The sequence below is a fragment of the Camelus dromedarius genome, chromosome 17, assembly GCF_036321535.1.
Source record: "Camelus dromedarius isolate mCamDro1 chromosome 17, mCamDro1.pat, whole genome shotgun sequence".
Taxonomy (NCBI): domain Eukaryota; kingdom Metazoa; phylum Chordata; class Mammalia; order Artiodactyla; family Camelidae; genus Camelus; species Camelus dromedarius.
Window position 1 is genome coordinate 33,774,208 of NC_087452.1, and position 20,319 is coordinate 33,794,526.

Here is a 20,319-nt window from a genome sequence, read left to right on the forward strand (position 1 = left end):
CCAGGCACAATTCAGAAGATACACAAGAAGCCTCAAAATGATGCCGTCAACTGTCTGGTCCTTTGGACCTAATGTAATAAAAGTAATTTACATGGAGGTAAAATAAATTCCAACAATACACATGTGGGGGAGGCGTAGTGAAAAGAAGGTTTTCTTCCCAGGCCCTCAGGTAGGCAGGCTGGTGTCTTCAGTAGCTCTCCACAAATGACACATTTAGTATATCTCTAAACACATAAACAAATACATCTTTTATTCTATTCTTAAAACTCAAATGGAATCATATGCTTCATAATTGTTACTTTTTAAAATTTACTAGAACCAACAAACGTCAGCCCCAGTGGGTGGCTCCACCTTCTCATTCCCCCTGCTGCTGATGGCACATCCATGTGTAAGCATCCTGCATGGTGTCCTCTCAAGGGTGCTCTCTCCCTCTCAGACTTGCACTCTTCTGGTAGGAAATTTGAGGATAAAATCCTAGATGTGGAATTGCTGGGTCAAAGGTTATAAAGGTTATATAGGTAGAATTGATAGATACTGGCAAAATGCCTTTCAGTTTACATTCCCATCTAAAGATACGAGTGATTTTCCCCTTAACTTTCACTAAAATTTAGTTACTGTCAAACTCCTTCATTAATAACAAGATGGAAGAGGAAGGAGGGTGGGACAGGTTCAAACAGTATGAGACAGCTGTATGCCCCTCTCATATTGTTGGATTAATGGACAGAGTGGGCAGTAAGTATCATAAATTCAAGCTGGGAGTAGTGGTACTTCATAGTTAGCCAGCATGAAAATATGGGAGGGTGAGCATCCAGATGACTAATGAATCAAAACATGGCACTATGTTTTTCTACTCAAACTTGACTACCTCAGAGGAAAATTGCTATGGAAAATTTATGGGCTAATTTCTCCAAATAATAAGGTATCTGTGGTGCTCTTTGCTCCTATTGTGGACCAGCCCTCTGGACCCGGGCACCTCCTGGGCCTACCCTAGAAGAGCTCTGGTTCAGGGCAGTGGGAACACGAGTACAAATGTTGAGCGCTAGGAGGATGGGAGAGGGAAGTTAGAGAGTATTTAGGGGCTCTCAAATCTAATCTGCATACTGTAGTTTCAGTGTTCTGAAAAACATTAACCTTTTCTAAACCATACTGTCAAGTCTAAGTTTGAGGCCTATTTTTCTTCAACTGAGGGGCAAGGCCTGGGAGGAATGCTGGAGCCCAGCCCTCCTGGAGGTCATACCCTCCAGACTCTTGGGACACTGGGGTAAGAACCATCTGACGCAGGCCAATGCAGCCATCTGGGACAGGCAGTTGTGTGCCTGAGCCTCCCCAGTCCACTTTCATCTTTCTCTTTGATCAGCCTAACTTGTTCATGAACAAGTAGCCCAATAGGAAGTCGTGCCCACAACAGTAACTGTCATTCCATAGTCCTAAGATGACACTCCCAAATCTGTACCATACTGGTTCCTGGTTCAAAGGCTGCCCAGAAAAAACAGGTGACATATGCAACTCCACCTAGATAAGGAGGAACAGGAACAGGGAACCACTTACCACCATGAGGCTCATGATACAAACCCCCAGAGAGAAACACCAGGACCAGAGAGAAAGGGCATGAAGCCATTCAGCAGCTGTTGTGGTTACATTAATATTCTAAAGATATACACTAAAGGATGGATGGATGAAATGACAGGATGTCTGAGATTTGCTTCAAGATAATGGGGGGGAGGGGACAATAGCTGGGAGTGTGATTGGGGCATGACTGGCCAGTTATTGATGGATGTTGGGACTGGTGATAGGTACATGAGATTCATTGTATTATTCTGTCTTTGAGTGTACTTGAAATTCTCTATGATAAAAAGTTCAAAAATAAAATACAACAGAGGCATATAAACAAAATTCCTTGTAATTAAGATATCAAATATATCCAGTATTTCACTCTTAGGTGTATACCCAGAAGCCATGGACAAGAATGGTTTATAACAGTATCATTCATGATAGTCAAAAGTTAGAAACAACCCAAATGTCCACCAACAAAAGCAGTAAATTATGGTATATTCATATGTGAAATACTAAACAACAACAAAAGAACAAACTGTTGTATAGAACCACGAAGACATCAGAGGCTTAACATTCAGCAAGAAAAGACAGGCACATGAGAGTACACACGTACTCTACCACTCCACTTACATGAAGGTCAAGAGCAGTAAAACTAAGCTCAAGGACAGAGATCAGAAGAGTGGTTACCTTTGGGGAGATACTGATTAGATAAAGGCAAATAGAACCTTCTGGAAATTTTCTATACCTTGATCTGAGTGATGTATACATCTGTAAAACTGTCGAGTTGTACATTTATGATTTATGCATTTTGCTACATGTAAATTATACTTCAGTTTTTTAAACAGTAACATCAAAAAATCAAACACTACTGGTTAGCAGGAGATTCAGTGAAACAACTTCATCTATAAAAGAATAGATTTTCAAAGCCTAAAGGATGAAGTAACTCAGCTCTGGCCTGGGATCATTTTGGTGGAGGGCTGCTATCTGACTGCCCTGAGGTGAAACTAGGACTCCCTCTAAGGACGTTCACTCCTAGCTGATCACAAACACCAAAGAACACCAGAGCAGCCAACACCAGAAAACACAGCTTTACCTTCTGCTTCGCCACCTAAGCAACTAACTGTGGCTGTGGTTTTGACCTCACCAAATTCTGAGTAATTCAACTTTTAAGTGTAGTGGTACAGATCTCTCATACAGGAGATTCAGCACTTTCCTCACCGCCGTGCCTGCTGCTGACACCCACTCCTTCTTCGGGCAGCTCCTGAGCAATGCCCAGCAGCCCCTCCAGCCCTTCCACCAGCACAGCACACGCCTCCCTGACTCTGGAATTCCTTACATTCTCCTCCCTAAAGAACAACACTCAGAAAACTTAGATTCCAAACAAGAAAACAAAACTGGTCTACCTCCTTAGGCCTAAGCAACCTTGATAGACAAACAGGATGCAAAAAATCTGAATTTACATGGCTTAAAAATCATTTAAGTATAAAAGAATCTGAAAAAGTATATATATATATATATGTATATATATATATATATATATATATATATAACTGAATCACTTTGCTATACATCTGAAACTAACACATTGTAAATCAACTATACTTCAATAAAAATTTTAAAAAATTATTTAAGTATAAAAATGAATGAAATTTTAAATGTGTGAAATAACAGCACAACAAAAACTCCACAGGCACATGGTAAGTGTCACATCAGTGGGGAAAGGCCAGATAAATCCTGGTACATCACACAACACCTCTTCTCAGGGGCATTCTCACTTGAACGGCAGTGGGCTTGGTATATACAAAGATATAGGCCAATCATGAGCACAGCCCTTTTCTTCCAGGCAGTGGTTCTGTCTATGAGGTGAGCACTTAGTTGCCCTCACACCAGACACAGACTTGCACTGCCCGTCAAATTCTGGGGTAAGCTGGAGTGGGGCCTCCAGACAGGAAAGCCAGGACTAGCTGACAAGTTCCTGGGCCTCGAGCCTGAGCCTACTTTCATGCAACAGTTACTCTTGGCCCTCCACATGCCCACATCTTCAGCCACCAACCAGCAGGGCAGCAGCTGGCAGCTGGCAGCTGGCTGCTGACACACCTCCCCATTCAGAAAGGGAAGTTTCTGTACCTAGAACTTGAGACCAGCAGGTGAGGTCATGACCACAGCCCACAAAGCTTTCTACTATCCTCCACCCAACCTACCCGGCCTGATGGTGCAGGTATAGGGACAAACTAGATTCTGGCTGCTGTCCAAGCTCTACCCATTTCTCCATTTTCTTACCACTGGGGCCGAGTGCCCTACCTAGAGAAGCAGGAAAATCCTCTAAAATAACTTTCAAACACAGAGAAAATTTGTAAAACACAATACTCATAAGACACAGTTTGAACCAACCATTTAAGTCATCAGGAGCAACACCTACATTTTACAGGTGGGTAAACCAAGGCTTCCACAGTCCGCAGATAGTGAGCAATTAAGCAGGATGAGAATTCCTCTCCTAAGTCTCTCTCAATATTTTCCCCATCAGAACACTCTATCAACAAAGGGGGAAAGAAGAGAGGAAAACTGAAGAGGGGGCAAAAAAAGAACAGACAATGAAAGGCAGAGCAGCCGAGTATTGGGGGGAAAAGGGAAATTTGAAGGAAGAAGGGAGGGCCTGAGAGGCAGACAGCACTTTAAACTCATCTAAGTAAATTAGGCCAAAGGACACATCCAGGCTTTTCCTCTTGCAACATCTGTCACATCCGTGCTGGGGAAACTGGTTTGACAAGGATCAAGGATCACAGAGCCACTGAGAGCCTGAGCTGGGCCTGGCCTCTCCTCAGACCCCATCATCCTGCCACAGAAGTGGTGCTCTGGGTACCTGCTTTGAGCAAAGTATGGAACATGAGGAAAGCAGCACTCCGGAGGAAAGACCCAAACCATCCTAGCCTTGCCAAAGGGACCAAACTTGAGGCTGATCAAGCCATTGGATAAGGCTGCCAATTCACAGGAAATACAGAGAAGAGAATGCTGAATTGCACCCTGCGACACAATCTGCTAAATCTGGACTGTGGTAGATTCTACAGGTCTAAGGACCCAGGTTCTTCAGCAGGTAATTGCAAGAAAAGAGGACAAAGGGGAGAAAATGTAGATTAAAAGATATGCCAATTTTCAAAAATGGACAAAATTAAACTCAGTGTTTAAGGATACATATTTTGGAGATAAAACTATAAAGAAACATAAGGAAGGGGAGGGTATAGCTCAGGGGTAGAGCATGTGCTTAGCATGCATGAGGTCCTGGGTTCAATTCCCAGCACTTTCATTAGAAAACAAACCAACCAACCAACCTAATTACCAGCTCCCCAGCAAAAAAAATTTTTTTTAAATAAGAATAAATGTAAGGAAATGGAATACAAAAAGACAGAAAGTGGTCACCTTGGGAAGGAAGGAAAAAAAAGGGCTGGGGCAGGGTTGGGGCCCATGGAAAGGCCTCTGGGGGCCAACAAAGCTCTATTTGTTGACCTTATAATTCACTAAGCTATACTTTTTTGGGGGGGTCTTGTTTCCTCTATTTTTGTTTTATTTTACACTAATAAAGTTTTTTTTTAAGTTAAATAAGATGAAATAAACATAAAATAAGCCCTGAAAGAGCTTAAGGACTTTGCAAAGCAGCGTATGCAGAAAAAAAACCTCACCAGGAAGGGCGAACAGAGAGGGTGGCCCCACAGGCAACTAGGTGGGGACCTCTCTCTAATTCAGGGGTTCAGCACTAGGAACAACCACTGGCTGCTCACCCAGAGCCCACAGCTGCATGGCTCCTTCATCCCTCTCACCTAGTTCCCATGGATGAAGAAGGTTTTCTGTTTCTTTTTAAACCAGGTACCCTCAAATTCTGACACACTCAGTCATTACTCCCTACCCTGCAGATTTTCCTTACTCCTATAGCCCTAAAGGGTTTTAACCTGCTCCCTGGCAAAGCACACCAGCACTAATCTTTCAGACTCCAAACATTCCTCGACTCTGGGCTAGTCCAACCTCACAGCCTCCATTTTTGTTCAGAAGCTGACTCTGTCTAGGTCACCATAAGTCCCATCATCTCAGGGTTGGGTGAAGTCTATATCCACCCCCACCCTCACCTCCTCCAGCTGCCTTGGTGATTAACAGAGCAAATACAGCAAAGTTCCTCCACACATTGAGTTATCTTCTCCCTCCCTATCCTTTCAAGGCTAACCTTCCCTAATAACCCTTCTATCTCCTGCAGATTCCTCAGTTATTCCCCAAAGCCCCCGACACACACACACCCTCATCCAAATCATCACCAAACCAAAAGGCCTCCCCGAAGTTCACTTTGACCACTCCCTGAAACTCCAACTCAAAGGCCTCGCCTGAATTGTCTAAGGAACAACATCAGGGTCAGGAAATAGCTCAACAGGTCACAGACACATCAGTGTGTACCCAAATGTCAGCTTGGCTTCGAAAATAATCTAGAACTGCGTACCAAGCTCTGTAAGGTCTTGTCCCTGATCCCTCACATCACCTTCTGAATGGGCCTAGCCCCCCACCCCCCCTTATGATGAATCAGAGGCACACTGACTGAAGTCACCCGCAGCTTCTCCAAACCACACTTTTTTTCTAAAAAACACCAACTGAGAGGAAATAATCATCACAACTCCTCCCTCTTTTTTCTGGTCAGGGCAGGAGTAGGGCCCATAACTCTCTCATCCATCACCAGATCCCCTCCCCAGGCCTAGCACAGTGCCCAGGACATGACAGTGACTCAAAAACCACCTGATGAATGAATGAACAAATAACTGAAAACCCCTGCCAACAGGGCCTGCCTAAGGGATGCCACATGACAGTTCCCTCCATAGTTCATGGGTTAGCCAGTCTTGTAAGGCTGCTTAACAGTCAATACTTAATCTTAAACACATCCTAGATCAAACTCCTTTTTTCTTTAACTTTTTCCAATTATAAACATAAATTCATTAGGTAAGCTAAAACAGGTAAAGAAAAGGACCTGACAAAGTACACACTTTAAAATATATATACAGAATACAAACAATCTTAATCCAGTCACCCATAACCTCTTATGAACGTAGTATTTCTGTGCTTCAGACAACCAACATGGGTAGACTAGCTAAGGAACATGGACATCACTACGTACACCACTAGGCACCCTGCTTTCTCCACCCCAGATCCAAATCTGAAATAAAACTACCCAGGCCAGTAATCCCCCGACAATGACAAGAAGTCTGTAGTGCCTACAGTAGAAATGGACTTACTTCCACACTGGTGTTTCTTCTGTTGTATTGAGAATCAGCTCTGGCACAGCGGCCTCCTCTGGACTGTTCTGCTGCATCGCCCCAGGACTACTCCCTGATCTGTCGGCTCTGCTTCCCCTCTACCTTATTAAAGGATTTAGAGTGAGCATTTAGAGATTTTCAGCTCCCCTCTGGTGGTATCATATCATTTTCTTATCTGATAACAGCCAATAGCTCTACCCTCACTTGCCTCTAACATAAAGGTCAGAGACCAAATCCTCTACTATCTGGAAATCACGTGGAGCCTTCTCCACTGGGAACCCACAGGCAGCTTTCCCTCAACACAGAATCATAAAACATGGTGCCTTCATCACCTGGAGGTGGGAGCCCAACTTTTGTCTTTAGGATAATTATCCTCTGCTCAGAAATTGGACACTGGTGCCTGTACCCTTATTCTCCTCACATCCTATAATTTTATATTATAAGTTACCCAGTAAGGAAATCATATAGTCACATACAGAAAAAGTAAGTATATGTGTAGTTCTTTAAAAACCAGGGGATTTTTATACTAGGCATGCATTTCTGCTGGTAACTCAAACAGAAATAAACATTATACAAAAAAAGGAAATGAAGCACTTCCAGTCACTCAATTCACATGGCAACCTTGCCGGTCCATCCTCCTTCCACTGCACCGTGAAGTTCTAGAAAACAAACCTGGGCACAACAAAGACTCTCCAAAGAAACTCCTTAAAAATCTAAACAATGTTGTCTAGTTAACAGAGTCCTTGGTCTACAAACTATTTTTGTCCTTTACTCACATCGATGGGGCCAGTGCCCCCAAGGACCACCTGTCCCAGTGAGACATCACAGCACTCAATGCTCCACAGGTGAGCAAGGAGTCAAGCTAGAGCTACTTTCTGGGAAGTACCAGTGGGCTCATGTCTAGATTTTTTTTATAAGATACTACTTGATATATATAAAATAATTTATTATGCACTTAATTATAAAACACAATAAAAAAAACCCCTAAACTCACCACTTAACCTAAGAAATATGTCCAGCCTTTATTAAATATCAGACTCTCAGTTTACATCAGAAAAAGGACAAGTATAACAAGTAGCAATTATGATAATATGTATAACTGAATCACTATGCTGTACACCAGAAATTAACACTGTAAATCAACTATACTTCAATTTTTAAAAATTAAAAAAATTAAAAAAAAAAACCAAAAAACAGGTAGCAGTCATGGAGAGGTGTAGGGCACCTTACTAGGAAGCCTTTATTTTCTCAGCAGCCTATGGAGATGATATTCTATCCCAATTTTACTGAGACAGAGAGGTTAAAGGCCTTACTTAAGATCACATTAGGATGGGAGGGTTCCAGGGGACTCAGTATGGCAGGTTCCTTCCTCAGGCCCAAGTTTCTACTGCTGAGGGTACTCAGTGTTTTCATTGTCCAATCTCATCACACTTGTGCCAAAAATCTTGCCTGTCCTGCCAAAAAGCAAGAACCTACAGTGGGTAGACGTCACCTCTTGTGACCAGGCACTATTTGAAAGAATAGTTCTTCTTTAGAAAACTCAATATCATTTTCTAATAAGTGCTGGCATTTGCAGTGTGATCTCAGCATGGCAAGTATGTTTTATTTCTTTATTTGATAAAAACAAAATGCCACTCCCAAGCCTAAAACAGAGAAAGAAAAGTATCACTCTGCTCAGGCAGAAGGATAAAATACGCTAGAATTTTTTTCCCCCCTGTAATAAAGAAGGCAAAGGGAGGAAGGCAAACATCCAGGGCAGTGCCAGTGCCAAGACAGTTTCACTAAAGATAAGGAAATTGTACGTACTAAAGCATCATGGAAAGAATGAAATTTCTTTTCACTAAGATCAAGAACAATTTCCAGGATCATTCCAAAGTCAACCAACCTGGGTTTTTGGAAGGAGCAGATTTCTCAGCAGCCCTCCATGCAATCATGTAGACCTTGTGTAGAAAAGCCCTTCGCCAACTCCAGGAAGGCCTGACCAGGCCTTCTCCATCCCCCTACGACCAGAAGCTTGCTCACCTACCCTTCACAGAACCTGCTAAACAACAGATAATCACACATCTGGCTCCCTGCCTGAAGCCAACACCCTCAAAAAAGCAGCAGCCACTGGCCTCTACCCCTATCTCACTGAAACCATAAGTACCTCATACATTTTTTTCCAGAGACACATAGGCCTGGGGTCAGGAGAAGAACTGCCTGATGGGTAAGGCAGTTTGATACCAGGGGAGCGCTCCCATATCCAGAACAAATCTGTTTTTTTTTTTTTAAACCTGAGTCTCTCTGGCTTCCCCTACCTCATATTTTGGCATTTCACATCTTCAATGAGTTGATTAAAGCCAAAATAAGTTCTTCAGCTTTACTGAGATATAATTGAAAGCCAAAATAAATCTGAAACCCAATTTCACTTACATATAGATTAATCCCATGCTTCCCAGTGGATTCAGAACACGAGAAAGGCCTGGAGGTACTGCCCAGCCTCCTGTGACCAGGCACTCAGTCACCCTTGGGAGCAGCAGGCCTGCATCTCCAAATATGGCCTGAGATATGCCACAAGAGTGAGCTCAGGCCTGCAAAGGGGTCTAAAAGAATGTTTACCAAGACGTGACAAAACCAGAGGGCAGACCCAGGGGCAAACAAAGCACAAGCACCATCCCTCAGAACTCTCCTGAACAGCAGAGCAGCATGTGAGGAAATGACTGCACGCTAGGCTCCCGGCTCCTCAGCACCCCGTAACCACAGTAGACTGAACAGAAAGGCCACAGCAGGCCTGCCACTGAAGCGGAGAGCTGTGCCTGTGGGCACAGCCACAAAGGGCCCCATTCTCCCTGGAAGCTCATGGCAGGAGGGGAAAAGGGAGGCCAGGACATTCCTTCACCCCCTCACATAAAGGGAAAGGGCACAGGCAGCTCAGGGCATCAGAGGCCTGCATAAGAAGAAAGCCTGAGCAACCATTTTCCTTTCCAGCTGCATAAATCAAAAAAGGACACCTTCTAAAAAAAAAACAAAAAACCAGAAGGGAGACCTGAGATGCCACCTGATGAAATCAGATGGATTAGATGGCCCGCATAGGCATCCTCTCTGGTCAGCAGTGCTCAACCAAAAGAAGAAGAAAAACTCTCAGGGCTTTGAGGGGACAGAGGCCCCCACAGGCCCCGTCAGCCCAGGGTCAGCTCTACAAGCAGAAGAATCAAGTTTTCCTGCTAAGGATTTCTTCCCAGTGCCAAGGAATCCAGTCACTTTTTAAATTACTGTTAAAACTGGAAAAAGCACATGTTCAGACTGGCAAAACAGTATTATAAGTCCATACCGTTGACCCTTTTGACAAAATATCGTGATCTTTCCCAGGTAAGCAGAAGCAACAGCTGATAGCACAATCCAGAGAAGGAAAGAACAAGAAAGGAATTCTACTCTTATCTGTTTGTAACTTTAATGAATTCTATTTTTAGATCTTTAATAAAGAGCTTCTCTTCTAGTCTCCTCCTACCAAATTTCTCTATTCAGGCAATTCAATCTTTCCAACATTGCTCAAATGTCTAAAAATATAAGACACTATTCAGGCATGTTTAACCTAACAGGTAGAGCAAAGTTCTCTACATTTCTTCATTTTCTGTAAGACCCAGAATCCACCTCTGCTCAAGGGCTACTCATCAGGCTGGTCTCCGTTATTTTCAAAAAGTTTTAAATCCAGTAAGCAAGGCTCCCAGGGGTCAGGGCAGATCTGATGCAAAGACAACCTACCAGCCAAAGCAGGAGTATACACAGGACATTTACAACGAGATGTACCTTTTATGAAAGTATTTCATAGTACAGTAAGGGCCCAGAAAATTGGATGGTGTCCCAGGTTCTGATTAATGGCCAAATAAAAAGAAAACACCATTTGCAATTCCATCATTGACTTTATCATTTTTCTCGGCAAAAACTGGCTAGAGAATCAGCCCGGCCCCTGAAGAACAACTAAGCTAAATAAGAGAGGCATTTATGAAAACCAAGGCAGAACTGGCTCACTTCTGCCATACAAAGCCTTGGGAATCTTCTTGAGTAATCCCATATCAACCTCTAGAATGCCCAGGGGAAAGGTTCCCAGCATAGCGAGAGGTAAAACAAAGACAACCATAACATTTGTCAAACCAAGCATCTTCCAGTTCCACTAATCTGTTTCAATACACATATACCAACAATTAGAAAGAACTCTATAAGAGGTGCTTCTCGTTTGTTGATTCCCATACTCCATACACAAAAACTCAGCATCTACAGAAATGAAGAGCAAATGCCAATACAGAGGACCATGCTGGGCACTGGCCACTCTTTCCCTGAGATAACACATCCTTCCATGTGCTTCATTCGTTCCTGAGTTCCCCTCAACTGGCACGGTCCCCTATACTTAGGGTATCCAACAGCTGTGACTACCTCAGGATGCATCTGTGGCTGCACACACCTGCAATGGGAGGAAATATCGAGTATGGGCCTCCATGTGACTATAAAAATTGCATACCCACGCAAGTCATACAAAAGGGACTAGGGAAAACATACACAGTGTTTAAAAATAAAAATCAATACATAGAATGTCTATTTTTAAATGTTAAAAAAAAAAACCACAATCAATACAAATCTGCCTTACTTGATGTTATAGATGTGCTCCTGCAAAACTGTAAGTCACATCTCACTTTCATCAAAAGTTTTATATTTTTATATTTTATATGGTGATAAGAAAAAATTTTTTAGAAACTTTATGCAGAAAGATGTTAACTGCAACATAACCTATTATAACCAAAGTAAGATTAACAACCATCTAAGCACTGGGGATAGGTTAACCATCAGAAATGTTATACATATAGAGCAATGATCATGCTATAATGCTAGGAGGGTAAAAACAGGACAATAAATTTATTCTCTAACCTAAACTCAGTAAAAGTGCTGCCCAAGGTCCAACTCTGGAGGACACCCAGGAATCAGGAAATAATGACTGCTCCTAGGGAGGGGAAGCAGGCACTTGGGCAACATTTCTTTCCCCTGTACAATCCTTTAGAACCTTATGAGTTTGTACCACGTGTTAGCATTTTCTAGTTAAAGAAAGAATAAAGTTGGGGAGACAAGGGATTTTTTCCTTTCTACTTTTATCTTCCACATTTCTTATTTTAAATATATGTATTATTTAATATAGCTCTTCCCCCACCATAGTGTTTTAAAATTCCGTTTTCATTTTGCCAAGTATGTGATTATCCATCGTTTTGTTTTGCAGAAATCTCCCTTTCAAGTACCTTACCTCACCTTCTAGTGCTAGGCTGCTTTAAAAGCTTTATCTTCCTGGAGAGCAGAGGCCCTGCAGGAAAAGAAGGAACCAATGTTGGTGAATGCTCACAACTGAAATAGAATTACATACACCACAATGACCAACTCCAAAGGAAGTGGGAAATGCCACTCAGTCTCCTGCCAACCAGTCACCCTTTATGTCAAAGGGTGGTAAAGAAAACAAAATGTTTTCTGTAGAGTCCATCCAGGACCAAAAATTATAAACACTTCCAAAGATATAAAATTAATTCCAGTGTCTAAAATTTAGACAGTAGTATTTTCAAAAACAATTAGCTCAAGAAGGTATAACTGAGAAGCAAAACCTCAATGCTATTAAATGCACTCCATGATGTGTAGGATAAAGACACTCAGTCATAAAACTGATTTTTTATATTTATCTGATTATTCCCACTAGAATCCTGCTTTTAAAATATAAATATAAATTAAGTCAACATACTGCAAAATTTTCATTCAGATTTACTTCGCTCCAACAGAACACAGAACAGCTTCACCAACTGAGACACCCTCAGTTTATGACCCTGTACCACTGCATCCCATCCATCTTTCCACCCAGGCCCCAGAGCAAGGCTAAGAAAATGCTTAGCTATCAAACCTAAGAAACAGGAAAATAGGAAACCCTATTCATTAAGGCTAAATTAAGCCCTCTGGCTGTTGTAGTTTTGTAAACTACTCTAGAATCCTATTTATAGAAATTGCTATCTGAGCAGTTATTACTAATGATCAGAGTGAAGAGGGACAGTCAAAAGGCAAAGCAGGTTATGCAACTCATAGGAAGACTGCTTTAAATTAATACCCAAAGGCATGAGCACACAAACACCCACTGGGAAATGACAAGATTAATCACTCATATATTCAAAACCACCATCACCTTACTCCAGGACTGGAGAGTCAACACAGGAAGAGCAGAGAAAGATGGGGCTTAACAAGCAACAGCACAATAAGCAAAGGCACAGAAACACTCTTTAACATGGAAGGAGAAAACTTACTCCAGAAAAGGAGAGAGAAATCCTTGACCAATACACAGGACACATTGAAGACCATATTATCTGAATTTATTCTCACTTTTAGTGCCTTTAAGGTTCAATACTCTAGCCCCCATTTGGGTCCCTTCTGATATTCACACCAGCATGTCTTACTTCTTTGATACTCTGAAAGCCCCCAGCCTCCAAGCAGTCACACTCTACAGTGGCTCAAATCTAAACAACACACCCTGGAACCTGGATATTGAATCAAACCTCTCATTACTGACTTCTTACACTGGCTAGAAAAAAACTCATGAGACCTCACTCTTATTCTTGCCCATCCACAAAATGGGTCTATTCCCACTTGCCATTCCACTAGGCTAGTTATGTGCCTCTTATTAAGGCTATGACCAAAACCACTCAACTCAAAAAGGCAGGTACAGGTAAAGGGGCTCCAACTTCACACCATCATGGGCCACCTTTAGTTTGCCTTGCACATGTCAAATCTGTGAGACAATGGCAATTCTTTCAATGAATCCAGTCTAAAGCTGTATGACCCCTGCCATGATTCTGAGTCTCCAAAACATCAAGCATTTTAAAATTCACTGTTCCATTACCTACCAAGTGAATCAAGTCGTGCTCTCTCTTTCATAAGTTTATCTTTGCCTATCTGCCACAGAGACTGAATGAAGACTTCCCCATTTCCTGCAGTCTAGGGGCCCCTCTTTATTTCAAGTCCCTCAAGTCCCCACCAGTCCTTGGCTGATACTGCCTTACATCCTCATCTTTTCATTGTGACCTCCTGCCCCTTCCCTTCAAAGGTAGACCCCACTGGTACCAGCACCATTTAGGTCCCTAACATCTGCTGAACTAACTCATCTTGAACCTTCTCTCTCTCCACTCCTCTCCTGACCACTGTTCTTATTCAGGTCCACTGTCTCCCCACTGGACCACAGCAGGAACCAACCTGCCTCCAGTCCAGCCCAGCCTCCACACACTGCAGGCTCACTTCTGAAAACCCAGAGCTGATCCCACCACAGCTGTGTTTCAAGACCTTCAAGGTTCCCTGTTCCTACATAACACCAAACTCACGCATGTGGCATTCTGACTCCAAATCAACCTTCCAGAACATACAGAAAAGGTGCCCAGTCTTTTCCTTCACACTCCTTTCCTCTGCTCACCTCTTTCTTCCACAGAATTGTGACCGTCTTGCCACACTCCTTCACCGACCAAACCACTAACCCTTCTTGAAAGTCTAGCTCGAATGCAGTTCTCCCCTAAAGTCTGCTCTCTCTAGCCTAGGACCCGAGTTCCTTGGCTTACTTCAGCATGATGCCCAGAGCAATAGTACAGGCTTCAAGAAGGCTGTGACAAACCCTAGGTTTCTGAAAACGGTCCTTCACAGCATGTTCCTGGAATTCCATGTGGGATCGTTGATCACCTCCCCATACTGTCCTGGCATTCTGCCCGCCACCAGATACCTGGGTTTGGTCTTTGCCAGAGAAGGACCCAACTAAGGCCACCAATATTGGTTTGATGCAACACAAACGCAGGTGGCTATGGGCAAATGTTCAATCTGGGTTCAAATCCTGATTCTGCCACATGGCAGTTGTGTGACCTTGGGAACATTCCTTCATCTGTGACTCAGCTTGCTAAGTCACTATAAAGGGTTCTCATAAGCATTAGCAATGGTGCATGTAGAGCAGAAAACACAGAAGGCCCTTGACTGTGGCTTATGTAGGCCCACTGCATCACTGACCCCCCAGCACAGGAAAGGCTGGAACAACTGTGAGGTAAAGGACTGAACATGCTCTCATCTGCCTCAACAAGGATGAACACACATCTACTCTCAGGGTTTAAAATACTAGTCCCGCCCAAGAAGAAACACAATGCCCCCAGTTCAAGTGAGAAGTAAAGTTGTTTAAGGTTTTTAACAATCAAATGCCATGCTTATCCTTTTATAAACAACAATTCCAGCCTAAGTGGTCCCAGGGTCCCTCCAAAACCCACCATTTTCAGTGTCTGAGACACCAGCAAACTTGCAGGAAAGGTGGTTTAAATCCTTGGTCATGCTAAATCTTCTGGCCCACATATTCCTGAATGCAGTCTCCTCCCCCACCACAGCTTAGTAGCCCCTTTGCTCAAACTTTTTCAACCAGTCTCTGAGCTGGCTCCTCCTCCCTCATCTTTCCTTCCATTGGCTGACCTCACAGTCAACAGTCCATATCCCATCCCCTCCCTGCCATTATCTGTGTGGCCACCAATAAGATCTCTTAAACATAGGTCTGGATGGCGCCACTCCACTAATGCAAAGCCTTCCCAGACTCCTACACCTTGAGTATGAAGTTTGAACTCCTAAGTAGAAGGAAGGCGTGGGGCTTCCACCTGTCAAGCTGAAGGACTCACAGGTGCTATTCTAGGCACTCATATACATGTGGTTCCCTGTGTCCAGAGCTTGCTGTCCCCCAGCTAACTTCTGCTGGCCCTGCAAACCTCAGCTCAGGAATTCCCTTTCTCCTCAGACTCTCAAAGCACCATGTGAGCACACTTAGAGAGCAGACACTATTAATCACAGGCTCCCATCCCCTACTGTCCACCAAACTGAGTTCCTTAAAGGCAGAACCAGCCTCTTTCGTGAGTCCCCTGGACCTACCACAGAATTTGGTAAGTAGTGAAGCCAAATATTTGTTAAATAAATGAATGCATTTTGCCATATCAACTTTTAAGAACAGTGAAGACTTGCCCTCTACCTCTTTCAACACAGGTACACAAGGTTTCATGTTCCAACCAAACGTTTCTTTCCTATACAGTACTGCTCACTCAGACTTTCCATACAGTATCCCACAGGCCTTTAACAGGCTCACGCTATGCATCCAACTCCCTCCTCAAATCTGATTTCTCCAAGAAATGGCTCCTTAGCCTCCTTTAAGCATGCAGGCCAGGAGCTCTTATTCCTTGACTCAAAGGCAAACAAAGTTCAACTTCATATTCAAACTACGCCGCCAATGTCGAATTCTTTTTTTTTAAAAAGGACATTCTAAAATTAGGTCTCTGAACCCTAAGCACAGAACAACCTGATAAAGTTACTACATCCCATCTACACCAAACTCCAAAACACCTGGTAGCACATCCAACTCTTTATCTGGACTTCTGTCCTATAAACACCACCCTCCCTGCAGAGCCTGGCTTCCATGCCAGGAATCATGTCTACTCACTTATTTAGGGAAACAGCAGGCCAGGCTCTTAAGTTAGAACTCTAGGCTAAACCCGTGCTGTCCTAGACTGTAACTCTCACCAAGACAAAACTTCATGCTCACTATTAATACTAATTCCAAAGTAATCTAAAAGTTTCTCAAGTCACAGAGATTTAAATATGCATTTTAAATTAGTAGTTGAGTTTGAAATTAATTTGGAATTTATGGCATAAAGATTCTAAACCAAGAGAGCATTTTAGAGACGTTTTCTAAATATAACCGTGGGTGAATATGGTTTTCTAAACACCAAGTGAAAAGGTAGTCGCCGGCTTCCAAAGAAGCCCAAGTGTGTATGTATGTGGAGAGGTGACCCCAAGGCTCTGAGCGGCTGAGGACCCAAAGGCTGCGGCGCCCTTCCTCGCCTCCTGCGGGGGCTCAATGCCCCATCCTCAGGCTCCGGCCAAACTGGGCCGCGCTACCCTCTTCGGAAGCCCGGGAGGCGGCCCGCAGGCCGCACATGCCCGCGGCAGACGCGCAGGCCCCGCGTTACCGGGAGCGCGGGCCGGGCTGAGGCCTGGCCCATCGCCGCGGCGCGCAGCCCCGACCCGGACGCCGATGCCCCAAGCCTTCGCCTAAACGGCCGAGAGCAAGGGGGCGGCTCTGCCCGGGCCGCGCCGCGCCTCACCCGCAAGGACGTCCGCGACCGTGTCCCCACCCCGGGCCAAATAGCGAGCAGCAGCAGGTGTTCCTAGGGAGGCTCGGGCGGCGACGGTCATGGGGCCCTGGGCTGCCAGGCTCGGCGGCAGGGGACAGGCGGCGCACTCACCGAGCGCCTGTGGGCGGGCCGCGGCAGGTGCTCGCTCTTCCCGGTCGCTAGACGCCGCCGCTGCACCCCGGGGACTCGGCGCGAAGCCGCCGCCACTGCTGCTGCCGCCGAGCCCGAGGAGCGCGAGCGCCGCACCGCAGCCTCCGCGCGAGCACGTACCGGGCGGTGAGAGGGCGCCGAGCGCGAGGGCGGGGCGCGCGGCCGGAGCCTAGCAACCCCCTGACACGCGAGTGCCGCAGCCAATCCCTCAGCCAGCTCCTCGCGGCGCCGACCGGCAGTCCTCGCGACGCCCGCTTCTGCCTGCGTCGGCCGCCCCGCAGCGCGCCGCACCCGCGCATAGGTCCCGCCCCCGCCCGCGCCGCTTTGCTCATTGGTCCGCCACGCCCCCGCCCGAAAGGACACGCCCCATCCTGGAAATCCCGCCCCGCGGCCCGCCAGGTTCGTCCCCGGGACACGCCTCGGCCCATCTCGGTCCCTCTGAGCGCTTGGGACTGGAAGTGGGGGAGGGGCGCCCCGCCCAACCTCAGGCATTTGGGTCTTTGACAGGCATCCAACCAACCCGGGTGGTCAGGCTCGAGAACTGGCCCGGCCACAACTGGCCACCCATCGATTGCCTTCAGCCGTCCTGATTTCCCTCGAACACAAATCAGGAGGTATTTCTAAGCCAAAAAAAGATCAGGAAGCGTCCTCTAAATTGCGAAGGATCGTGGCCCTGTTGTCCGATTCTTATACTGATGAGGAAACTGAGGCAAAGACTGGACGGGCAGGAAGCGGGCCTGTCCCCCAGCAGGCGGGGGCGTCCGGGAAGCGCCTCTGGCCTGACCCTCGTCCCCTCCTCCTGCCCTGAACACCCGGAATCTGAAGCCTCCTCAGGCGCCAGAAATAGCTCTGACCCGCTGGCACTGGTCACTCACCCGAGGCCCGCATTCTTGCAGAGGGTGGGGGGAATAAAGAGGTGGGGGGTTATTGCTAAGGTCTGTCTCCCTTCAGAAAGGCTCTTGTCTTCCTAAAAGTGCTCTCATCTCCCCAGGGCTTACCTAGACCCCCCCCCCCCAATCTCAAAGCCCCAGATCTGACAGTTACTGGACCTGAACAGTTACTGGATGGGTCTGGGGATGGGACCCATGGTGGGCTCTGTTCCCCAAGCCCTGTTTAGGATTTGTCCACTCTCTTCTGGGCCTGTGGCCAGGCTGGAATTCTAGGCCCGCGCTCTTGTCAGTGAGTACATTCTGAACACAGAACTGGCTGCCGCCTGCCAGGGGTTCCTCCCACAATCGAGACAGCTCTGGGTCTCCCCTGCTTTTTCCCCCTCTTCAGGAAGGACTGGGAGAAGAAAATTTCAGAGAGAGCAGAAAGGAATGCCCCATCTCCCAAACATTCACACCTGTTTGTGATTCTTTATATTTAAAAGCATAACGGGGGATGATATAGCTTAAGTGGTAGCATACATGCTTTGCATGCGCAAGATCCTGGGTTCAATCCCAGTACCTCCTCCAAAAAGTAAATAAATACTTCCCCCCTAAAATAAATACCTCCCCCCTAAAGAAACTTTTTTTTAATTTTTTTAAAAACTTGGGTTCCAGACTTCATTCACATAGACCAGAAAAAGAACTAAAAACCAGGAAAAGGGCCCAAATCATGAATTAATATTAAAAGTAAAAAAAAAAATTACTGGCCTCTCAAATCCAGCTCTAAAATTCTGCTGCTTTGAAAAGGTTAAGAATGCAGAAAATTATTTAGGTTTCTAAACAAAATACATTCTTTCATATACTCCTTCAGTTTATGGAGTCTACCACTACCCCCAAATAAACACCAGGCACTGCTTTGCAGCCCCAGGTTCTGCTGGGTAGTTTAATGTCTGACTATATAGTTATAAACATAAAACATATTTTTTTTTTTTTCTAAAACAAAAGACAGCAGTGAGTACAGGCCTCATGAGGCACTTCCCTCCTACCATCTACACAGAAGCTGCTAGCTGTTCTTTAGTCCTCACTGACCATCCATGGATGCTAGAGTAACTCCTCTTCCCTTTTTTAGCACTGGTCTTGTTACACGAGGCACCAAGCCTCAATCTGGCCTCCAAAGTCCCAGCACCCCATGCCCAAGCTTCCCAAGAACTCTGGCCATGGGAAGGTCCCTACCTCAACTAGCTGGTGCCAAAAGGTGAGACAGACCCTTCCTAATCCTAGGAGAAGAGGAGCAGTGTTTGCCTGAAGCCCTTATAGCCACCTTCCAGTCCCTGCCTCTCCCAGTTTGGGACTCAGTTGGAGATGCTGTGGTCCCAGACTGGCTGCAATGCTCTCCCCCTGTCCCAGCCCTCCAGCCTTGGCATATCCACTCCCAGGTCCCCCAGCCCCCTGTACCTTCAGGCTCTAGAAGGCAAGAGGCCTGGTTGGCCAGAATTGGACCAGCCTCTTGGGGGCCTAACCAGCCCCCACTGGAACCCAACCAACCCCCATGGAACCCACAGCAGAGTAAAGAGGGAGGTAGACAGTCTTCATGGGCCCCTAGGATGTGTAGGGGCTAAATCAAGGCTCTGCTACTCCCTGTGGTCCTGAGAGTTGAAGACTTCCCACTCTCATGAAACTCTACAGCCCACCCTTGGGCTAAGCACAAGGTCCCCAGTGACTCACCCTTGGGAGTTATTCTGGAACCCCTGCGGTGCCTAGGCCACCCTTGGTCAGGAGTGGTGCTCACAGCCAGTTGGAGAGCACAGCCAAGAGTGAGACCCAGGGCACACCCAAGAACAGCTGCCCAAAGGGCCCACGTGGTATGAGCCCTGGGAGGACTATCAGGAGACTGAGAATGAGGCTCTTCAGACATGACAGTCAGACCTCAGTTCTCTTGGCCCTTTAGCCTCCAGTGCTTCCTTCATTTAGACCCCCAGCCAGAGGCTCCAGGAAGATTATCAGATTAAGTTTTTTCTTCCCCACGGAAGTATGAGTCCTTGAGGCCAGATGTGCACCTGCTTGTTCCCACCATTGCAACAGTCACCTGACAGCATGCACATAGTAGAGGCTCAATTTTTGTTTGGGAAGGAAGGAATCAGCGGACACTGCCTGCCTCACTTGTTGGTTGGCAATTAGCCCCAAGGGCCCAAGCCCTGTGTAAGGCCCAAGGCAGATGTCCCAATGCTTACTTGGGGCTGATGTGATTTAAGCTATGGCCTTGGTTCTAGCTCAAATAAA

The 20,319-nt window shown here is 45.6% G+C and overlaps 1 protein-coding gene across 4 annotated transcripts in view; it reads right to left on the bottom strand.

The window, feature by feature from the left end:
- Positions 1 to 17,417, bottom strand: part of DAG1 (dystroglycan 1) — a 50,242-nt gene extending 32,825 nt beyond the window's left edge. Inside the window, exons 1-2 of one of the 4 annotated variants that reach the window (XM_031470320.2) lie at positions 17,132 to 17,417; positions 12,108 to 12,159 (exon numbers count right to left, since the gene is read on the bottom strand). The gene's annotated coding sequence lies outside the window, so the exon portion shown is untranslated. Of the gene's footprint in view, positions 1 to 12,102; positions 12,160 to 17,131 lie in introns of all 4 variants that reach the window. The other 3 variants (XM_031470321.2, XM_031470322.2, XM_031470319.2) reach the window with 3 other exon arrangements.
- Positions 17,418 to 20,319: the final 2,902 nt, after the last annotated feature.